The sequence below is a fragment of the Lepisosteus oculatus genome, chromosome 2 (assembly GCF_040954835.1).
Source record: "Lepisosteus oculatus isolate fLepOcu1 chromosome 2, fLepOcu1.hap2, whole genome shotgun sequence".
Classification (NCBI taxonomy): domain Eukaryota; kingdom Metazoa; phylum Chordata; class Actinopteri; order Semionotiformes; family Lepisosteidae; genus Lepisosteus; species Lepisosteus oculatus.
In genome coordinates this window covers 18,281,330-18,291,643 of record NC_090697.1, presented here as the reverse complement: position 1 = coordinate 18,291,643, position 10,314 = coordinate 18,281,330, and the positions used below count along the sequence as shown (strand labels likewise).

General features: G+C 39.3%; 1 long non-coding RNA gene across 3 annotated transcripts; it reads left to right on the top strand.

The window, feature by feature from the left end:
• Nucleotides 1-395: 395 nt before the first annotated feature.
• LOC138242435 (uncharacterized) lies at nt 396-6,587 on the top strand. Of its 3 annotated transcripts, none has more exons than XR_011191563.1 (4): nt 396-710; nt 3,834-4,137; nt 5,123-5,234; nt 5,882-6,587. It is a non-coding gene; the product is annotated as an uncharacterized lncRNA (long non-coding RNA). The 3 variants fall into 3 exon arrangements; XR_011191564.1 differs by having other exon boundaries at nt 396-730; XR_011191562.1 differs by lacking the exon at nt 396-710 and adding an exon at nt 2,380-2,520.
• Nucleotides 6,588-10,314: the final 3,727 nt, after the last annotated feature.

Here is a 10,314-nt window from a genome sequence, read left to right as displayed (position 1 = left end):
TTCCCTTTTCAGGCCATAAAGGCTCATGGGGAATGGAGGGCAAGGGCCACCATTTTACTCAGTCATCTGATACTGGAGGTGGAGGTGATGTGGTCAGCATCACACTCCTGCCAGCCTATCACCCCCAGAACGATTAACCCCTGATACTCATTTGGAAAGCAGGCTGAGTGGACCTGGGAGCTGTCTGGAAGGAATTAGACTAAGCAACATCGCTTAGCCCTACCTGGGATTTAACCCGGGACCTTCCAGTCAGGAACTAGACACCCTTGCTGTCCGAGCTACCACGTCTCCCTCAATATATAGTAGTAGTGAGACAAAAAGAATGGCAGACTATGTAAAAATTACACCTGAAGAAGGCTCCACGGCCGAAACGTTGTGTTCTTTCTTCTTTTTTTCAGCATGGAATAAAACTATTACTTGTTCCTTTGCAGCCTACGCATGCTGACGCAGCTACCCACCTGAACTATGTAAAAATTATGTGGCCCCGCGTTAGGAATCCCTGGTGGGAAGATACAAGGATCCTGTGCAGACGCAGGCACGGGTAATAGATGAGGCAGGCGAACAAACCAAAACGAGAGGCAAGGCCGTAGTCAAAAGGCGAAAGGCAAGTCGTAATCCAGGAAGTACTCCGGTAGCAAACAGTCCGAGGCGAGAGGCGAGGTGCAAAGTCGAAAAGGCAGAAGGGGAATCCAAAATCCAGAATAAGCGAGGTACGGGGGAAAACCGCCAGGTAAAACTCTCCAGGAGTAGACTCAATACCGAGTAGGGGGGAGCAGGTGAAGATGGTATAAATAGAGGTGCGCACCGCTCAGTAAGTGTGCGCAGGTGGTTTAACTCGTGCAGCGGCGTTTGTTAATAATCACCCGCTGCTGAGGCTGATTAGCTCGCTTACGATTTGGTCTTGACTGCCTGGTGGTCGTGACACCCTGCAGTTAGCTGTTGAGGATGCATACTTCAGTGGGATAGAAGCTATTCTTGAGTTTAGTGATCCTTGCTTTAAAAGTGTGGTACCACTTGCCAGAGGGCAGGGAGGAGAACAGTTTGTGTTTGGGATGGCTGGGATCCTGAATGATGTATCAGGGCTTTATTGCTACAGCGGTTGGTGTGGAACTCATTGATTGATTGTAAATCACATCCTATATTCCTCTGTCCCGTTCCCACAACCCTTTGTAGTGCAGTCCTTTGTATTGTTTGTATAATCAAACTAAAACAGCCAAACAGAAGCTGTTTTCCAGACTTTTGAGAGCTACAGTAACTCTAAATGTCACGTTAAGCATGATGTCTGCTAGGAAAAACATACAAGAGGAGAGGTATTGAAAATGGATACCAGGATATTCACACTAGTAAATTAGAGCTAAAACATGACAGATGGGACTAGGTGGAATTTAATATGGACAAACTTTTGCTTTTGATAAATTGTATGTTATGAGCTCCATTATACTGGAGAGCAGAAGGAAGCCACTTTAGTGCTACAAGGGTAGTGTCTCTGTGTGCAGCTCTTTGCAGCTGTAAAGGAAAGAGCAAAAAAGATTAACCTAAAAGAGGTACCTGTGCTATGAATTTGTTGGTCAGAAAGTATTGACAGGAAGAGGTACAGTAAAAAAGGGGGATATGGTGTAATGTAAAACTTGATTAAACACTTTTCACACTTGTTAACTAAAGGTGAATAAGTTGGCCTGTCACCAGGGCCTAATGGTATTTCCCATTTTGAACCTAAGGAAATACAGAATCTTATTTATTAACTTTTAACTAGGATGTTTTAACTTAACTAAACTTGTAATTGGGGACACAACAGAACCACAACAGACTAAATAATATCACAAGTAATAGGTTTATTCCATGCTGAAAAAAAGAAGAAAGAGAACACAACGTTTCGGCCGTGGAGCCTTCTTCAGGTGTGAGAGAGACAGGGCAGTAGGCAAAGGTAAAGTAGCGGGAGAACAAAGGTTGAGAGGGAAGAGGAGTGAGAGGCGGGAGCAGGGGACAGAAAGAGAGGCCAATCAAGAGGTGTGAAGTCAGAATGGGTGCAGAGAGGTGTGAAATAAAACTTCCAATGAATGGAGAAAATTTAAAAGAACAGTAATCTGTCGTTAAGGGAAGGGAGAATGTGTGATCCTAGCTGCAGAATAATTTTAGTTTCGGTGGTCTTTCTGATGTATGAGTTCGGAAAACCGTCTTTGAGAACACAGACGGAGAGATTAGATTGGTCGTGGCCGTCAGAGGTGAAATGAGAAACAATGGGCTTGGAGAGATCTTTAATCTTTACAGCCCTGACGTGTTCTCCTTTGCAGCCTACGCATGCTGACGCAGCTACCCACCTAAATAATATCACTCCCTCAAGTGGTACATTCCTGAAATATCATTTTAAAGAGACATCAGCAATAAGAAAGAGAAGATCTTCTTTAACACACTAGAATTGTTTGAACAAGCAACAAGATTCTTTTTTAAATTCCAGAGAGCTTTTGAGATGGTCCATCATGACAGTTTTTTTTTTCAAACTAAAAGCCAGTGGAATCCAAGGTAATGCATGAACATGGATTAATTAAAGTGTGGTTAACAGACAGGCATGTTAAAAGTTTATACAGTCCTATGTGATACGAGAGTGGGTTCAGATAAGGTGGTAGACAGCTGTGGGGAATGTCCTGCCACCATTAATCATTTGACCAATGGGTTTTGAGACAGCTAAAAACCTGGAAAAGGATGCATCCATATCCTGTTGATTTCTGTTGTCTCAGTGGAGAAGTAAGAAGAAAGAGAGAAAATGACTGACCAAATTGTTTGTTGTGATTTTTGGAAAGTCTTTTATTTTTCTGGATTAAAGAGTTGGAATTTTGCTGCCAGTTAGCATCTTATACAGTAGCTGCCTTATTTTATTTATATAGAGGAAACACAGAAGAAGAAATTGAGGTAGAGCTCAAAGAGTTGCTAGGATTTTTTGTGTTACATGGTTTTTGTTGTGGAAGCTTAATCTCACTATAAATTAAAATAGCATATATTTCTAAAATGTATGGATTTGTGATAGTCTGTTTTCTGGAGATTCACCCATTTAAATGTACCTGTTAAGGAACTGCATCCCTGGCTGTGTCAAAGGGTATAAACTCTGAATGAGCTCATGTAAGCAGAGGTGTACCACAAGTATCTGTGTACAGAAGTAGAAAAAATACCTAACATGGAAGCAGCAGAGCAATAGCAAATTACTTTAAAAATTAAGGAACATAAAGCAGGAAGTAGGAACTATGTACATTTTACTTATGTGATTCTGAACTGCAGAAAGCTACAGTATATGTACAGTATATATAAAATGTGTTTAATTCAAGGAAAGATGACCATGATTTTCATAATGTTTGTAAGACCTCATTTAGGATATTGTTTAAGATAGTATTGGTTTTGATCATGATTGCTCATCCTGGGGGAGTGTCATGTATAAACTGATTAAATGTTGCATACAAAACTCTGATATTGATATGATTAACCTGGGTAACACATCTATGCTAATTTGTGACAAAATATGGGGTGTCATCTGGATATTTAAGTTTTAAATTAAATTAAATTAAGCTATAATCATGTCAGTTCAAACAGTTCCCAAAATGATTGTTTAGATTGTTATGGACATGAATATTGTATTTACCTACTAAAGGTAAACATGCATAGAACATTATTTAAACTGCCATTTGTTGATTCTAAACCCACTTTGACCATATGGCTAATTAACAGAAGTATGTGATCTCAACCACATCTGAATCGTGTTTGAATTTTTATGATTGGTATAAGATTCAGATAAGATTGTACAGCTTGCAAAAAAAGGTGACCACATAATCCTATTTCTGTTACAGGCACCCATGCAGTATGATACACCAACTTTTACCACAGAACTGACTGATAGAAGCAGAACATTTCCTGCCCAAATCCTCTTTCTTACCCAAGTTCTTACTATATAGGGTTTGCCTAACGCACTAATTATTCACTAACTGCCAATACGTTAATTTACTATTATATCAGTAAATTGAGGATCCAACAACTGTGAGAAGACCATTCTGAGCTCAGCAAACAGTGCTGGACTTTGAAAGATGAAATCCACAGTACTCATAATCCAAGAATGTCTTCTTGCTGGTTTGTGTTCAGCGATACTCTCTGAAAGTAAGTATATACTGTACAGTATTAATTTGCAAAATGTGGTGCAGAAGACACAAAGAAAACAGTCAGTAATACATGTTTTAATTTTACAGTGCAATAGATCCCAAAACAGTTTACTATTTGTTGTTATATTGAAGTATACTACTGTATATCAATTTCATGGCTGAATTTCTTACATTTGCCAAAAGCAGTGAAGAAAGGTTTTTGTAACATTGTAATCAACATTGTAACCCTGTTTATATGCCTCTGATTCATGAGGTAAAGACAATTAAATGTCAAATTATGATTTTTTGAAAGAAGAAATTGAGGTTATAATATTTTTTCAAATTTGTCACCAGTGCAGTACAGCACATTCACAATTTCATCCACTCAATGAGAAAAGTAAATATATTAGAACTGTTCTACATGGGGAAAAAGGTCAAAATTAAATATGTAACAAAACTGTGTTTTTGTAAAGTATTAATTATATTTAATCTGTTTTTTAATTGTGTTGGTTTGCTTTCAAATCTAACACTAAATTAATTTCATACTGCTCACAAATGCACACAAGCTCTACATATATTCATAGAAATGTATTTTTCATTATTGTGACCCTTGTTCCTTTCATTCATATATTTTAGAAGTTTTTTCTTTAGATACAGCCAGAGGAAGATCTGTATCATATTGTTTTACTGCCAGCATTTGTAAATGATGTTTCGTTATAGATAGCCATCAGCCAGATGAATGTTTAAATATGGAATTAAATTGTATTTCTGTTAAATATTAATGTAATTTATTTTTACATCACATTTGTTTTCAAATTGTAAAGATTAATTTCTTTCATAATACTTAAAAAATGCTTACAAGTCTCCTACATATATTCATAGAAATGCATTTTTCATTCATGTGACCCTTGTTCTTTTTCATTAGTATTACAGTATGTTAAACATGTAATATAATAATATCCCGTACTTGTAATAATCTGAAGTATTGTTTTGTTTTGTTTTAGACAGCCGTGGAGTGAGTCAATGTTGCTTTGATTTCTACCCGAAGAGGCTTCCCATTAAGGCTCTGGCCACTTATAAGATCACAAGCTCTATGTGCCACAGGCGTGCCGTCATGTAAGTTCTGTTCATGTCTCACATTCAGGGGGAAAGGGACTAAAGTCCACAATTCATCATGGAATAAATTCCAAAAGTTCAGAACACGGGCCCATTTCTTCACTACAGATAAATCAAGGTTAAATTTAGTTAAGGTTAGTAATTGTTATTATTCTGTACTAAATAATAAACCAGGAACCTGTCCTGCAGCTACACAAACCTGACCTGCCTGTCATACTGTACATGGCAGTAGTCAGAAAAGTAGAGTAGGGCAAACATATTGTAGTCCAGGGGATCTGGGTTTGTCTCCTTATCAAGACTTTGGGCAGCAGGCTTTGTACAAATTTTAGAAGGTAAATAAGCATATTAATGTAGCCTTAGTCTCACTCTATATAAAAGAGGATTATGGTAAGAGGTGTGTAATGTATTCATATTAGTGGCTATACTCATTTTGTTCTTTCTTGTAGGAAAAATGTAAATTAAGAAATACTAAGTGAACCATATTGTTTCACTACTGTTATGACCCCAGGTGTCTAGGGTTAAAGGGGTGTAGCATTTAGGATGGCTTTGGGTGCAGATGGGTTTCTGTATTTAAAAAGGTACTGCATTATACAGTAGTAATACAGTACATTGTAAATGTATCATGAATTATTGTTGTTGATTTACAGATTTTCCACAAGAGGAGGTAAAGAGATTTGTGCTGATGCTAAGCTTGCGTGGGTCAAGAGTCATGTTAAAATCCTTGATGCACTTTCAAAATTTAATGTTAAAAAGGCTCCTGAAAGTTCATATTCAGAATCGGAAATCTGGAATATGGTACCGAAGAGTACAGCGCCTTGGAGTATAGAGCCCCACAGTACAGCACCCATTGGTACAGAGCTGGAGAGAACGGGGCACAAGAGAACAGAGCCATGGGATACGGAGACCCACCCTACAGCGTCCCAAGCATACAACACCCATTGGTACAGTAAGAAGTACAAAGCCTAGGATGGTACACTGGGGAAAATATTGTCTAACGCATACGACTTCTTATGTCAATGCCACAACATAACTATCACAACTTGCAACTTGCTATGTCATGTTCATGAAATAACTAATCATGTGCATAAGATAAAACTATTTTCTCCAATGGTCCTTCCTGAGCTCCATAATCAAGAGCTAAAACCTGTCACAAATTAAATCACAGAGAATTTAGCCTCTTCTGATTGGGTTTTCTTAATTTAGAATTATTCAGACATTACAGTATGAGCTTATGTTTTTTTTTTGTAAAACAAAATATAGATAAAATATGGAAGTGAAGAGCAGTTTGTGTGGGTTTCCTCCAGGTGCTACACTTTCTTCCTTTAGTCAAAAATAAATTAATTTCTGGTAAAATTTCTGGGCCCTGGTGTGAGTTGTGTAGACGTTTGTGTGTGTGGATGTGTGTACCCTGTGATAGACTGGCATCCCATCCTGGGTGTGCCCTGCCTTGCACCCCTTGCATGCCAGCATATAGACTCCAGCTTCCCTGCAACCCTGTATTGGATAAAGAACTTAGAAAATGGATGGATGAAAGTTAACAGCTATAGGAAAGGCTAGATGGTAGTCTTCATGTTTCCATGTTTATTGTTAGTTGACTAGCCAAGTTATTTTAGAAAGTTCAAGTACTGTAGGTAGCTGCATCAGCATGAGTAGGCTGCAAAGGAACAAGTAAAGGTTTATTCCATGCTGAAAAGAAAAGAGACGCATTATTTTGGCTGTGGAGCAGTGAGGTTAAGCGATGCACTCCAGTCTTGTGAACAGTAATGGAAATTTGTGCTGCCAGACTGGGCTGACCTGCAGGTTTTCTGCACCACTAGGATCAGACATATGGTAAGGAAGACTAACACCAACCCCATCAGATTGGTACCTGAAACTAGGCAGTAGAACACAGAAGGTACAGGAGTATCTTTGTAGTACATAGGGAGGGAAACCATGACCCAGAAGATTATGCTTGTTTGCTGTAGACTAAGAAAGTCAATGACACTGAAAGTGACATACTGTATGTGGCCTTTATTTGAAGTGAAGCTTTGCCACACAAATCCTCCAATAAAGAAAGCAGGATAATGGGCGGAGCAGTGGCTCTGTGGCTAAGGATCCGTGCCTGTGGCTGGAGGGTTACTGGTTCAAATCCTGCAGCCGGCAGAGGAATCCTACTGTATTCTATTGAACTTCTGAGCAAGGCCCTTAACCCCAACTGCTCCAGGGGCACTTTACTATGGCAGACCGTGTGCTCTGACCCCAGGCTCTCTCCCTGTCTGTGTGTCACATGGAGAGCAAGCTGGGGTATGTGAAAAGATAATTCCTAATGCAAGAAATTGTAAAGGGTTAATAAAGTAATGTTATTAATATTTGTGCATTTGAATGAAGTGGCTGAGTGACACAAAAAAATAGCATTAATGGCTGCTGGAGAAGAAAGTTGAAGCAGATACCATGGTACTGTAGGTCAGTGGTTCTCAAACTTTTTGGACCAAGTACCACCCCTAATCCAACCAAAGCATCCAAGTACCACCTACAAGTCATCATCTCATAGGAACCCCAGAAATTCTCAATGACCAACTTGAGCATGCGTGCACACACACTCACACATACATTTAATAAATATTATAATAATAAACTTTATTTGATATAGCGCCTTTAAAGGTGGCTTCTCAAAGTGTTTTACAGAAAAAAAAAACATTAACAACAACTAATAAAAAAGCACCATTTCAGTGAGAGGGGTGAGCCTGTTTAGTTGAGCAAAGCAGATGTGAATTAATTTTTCGAGCCTTGCTACAATTCAAAACAGAGTCTAACAGATATTAAATCGTCAGGCATTTTCTTTACGGCAAAGGTCTCGCGGTGGATGTTGTAATGCGTACATTCATTTCTGGAGCAACCTCTCTAATTCGTGCAACTACACCTTTATGTCGGCTTGTCATTGCTCTAGCACCGTCTGTACAAACTCAGACGCATTTTATCCAGTCGAGGCCATTCTCTTCGATAAATTCATTCAGAAGCTGAAATATGTGCTCTCCTGTAGTTCCTGTTGGTAGCGGCTTACAGAGCAGAAAGTCTTCATGAGACATACCCTCAAACTCGTATCTAATGTAAACGAGCAAATTGGCCAAATCGACTACAGACTCATCTAAAAACATCTGCTCATCTTAACGCGCTCTATCAGTGTACTTTTGATATAATCCTTCATTTCAATAATTATATGAATGACCGTGTCTTTCAGGGGGAGGGGGGCAGCAGGTCGAGCTGTTTAGCAGCCTTTTCTCTACACATAATACGTGTCAGCTCTTTTGCCAACGGTAAATAAGGTTCTTCAAAAATAGTGTAGCTTACCTGCTTGAGCAATTCGCAAGCTTGCATTTTTCCACGTTTCCGTTTTTATTTCCGTATTTATTAAGTTTTTATTTCATGCGCATGGGAGCGAAACACAGAGACGCTCTGTGTATTTTTCTCAAATTAGAACGGTTCTTAAATATTTTTCTGTTATCATGCTTTCGTGTGCTCACAAGATGACCTGCGTTCGTAGCACACATTTCTATGCATTCCTGTGTTTACAACGTTGGCATTGTTCCAAAATCACGCACATTCTCTTATCTCCCTATTTGTTGGAGATACAGTAGCTTTTTTTAAATACAATTGGTCACTTGCATCCGTAGCACGCATTCCTATAGAGTGGTATAGAATTACAGAGTATCTCTTGTGTCCATTGAAGTATTAGCGCGCACTGTATCGTAGTAGGCTGCATATTCGACACATATTAAAATACAAAATATGAAAACCCGTCCTGATTTTTCAGCGCACACGACACAGTTCCAGGGTCATTTGGTGTACCACCTGGCGGCACTCCACGTACCACTGCCGGTACGCGTACCACAGTTTGAGAACCACTGCTGTAGGTGATTTGGGTAGAGGACATGACCATCTGACAAAGGGGTGCAGTACCTTACAGTTCATATAGCTTGCCTTGTTACAAGGAAGCCAGGTGATCAGGCTACATGGTTATGGAAGTTCCAATTACTGCAGAATGTGGGATATGAAGTGAAACTATTCTGCACTGAAACTCAGCCACAGAACTATTGTACATTCTGCTGGTGGAGCTTCTGCTGGGGAGCTGCCTCTGGACAGTTTTTATGCCACCATTAACGCAGCTTCAGACTGCTGCCCTTTCTTCACCACTCTCACAGGTGTGCATGATTCGCGTTCTCATGACACTTGCTCCTGGAGTTGTACATGTTATGTGTGTTTCAATAAACTGGTCACAAAGGAATTTGTAATCCGGAGAGCTCTGAATCTACAATTCAATACTGGCTCATTGAGTCGTCAGCCAGTCCAAGGCACTGGTGTTCCCAAAGAATTCTTGTTCTCCTTTAGGCACAGCAGTCCCCAGATGTTATGTACAGTTATGTGTGTCTTTCATTTCAACACAGGGCTAGAGTATTACCTCTGGCACCTTGCATTCATACAGCTCCTCCTGCATGAAGTGATATTCTGGGGATGTTATTGCCATCTCTTGACAATGCAGCTATCAGTGAAAACATAAACAACATCCAACAAACCAAGACAGCAAATGCTTAAAAAACGGATATTCTGTATAAGGGCGCCAATGGGAAGTATTGTTACATATTTAAGGTAGCATCTGTTGGACCAAGCAGAGGTGTAAATATAGGGGATTTAGAATACATATTTACAGTAGTGGTTTGTAACTTGAGAAAAAAAAAAACAAAGGACATAAGCCAACCAAGAAATGAATTCCTCAGAATATCAGGTCTGAGGAGAGTGTGCCAGCTGTTCTCAGTACTCCCAACTGGCTCTGATTTGTCTCACCCTAGTGGTCAATCTGTGGAGCACAGAAGATGTTGTGAACTTTGTTGGGTACTGTATGGGTTTCTTTTCCACTGCTTTGAAGCTTACAAAGAGGTTATGAAAAGAATATTTTAAGTAATGTTTGTTTCAGTAGAAAAGAAAAAAGGTCATTATCAGTCATGTGCTGTCTCAGTTTGTGTGCTGTGACCTATAGCTATTTGACATACATTTCTCAAATGGCCTGATTATTAAGACAATAATAATCTTACAATTTATACAATTT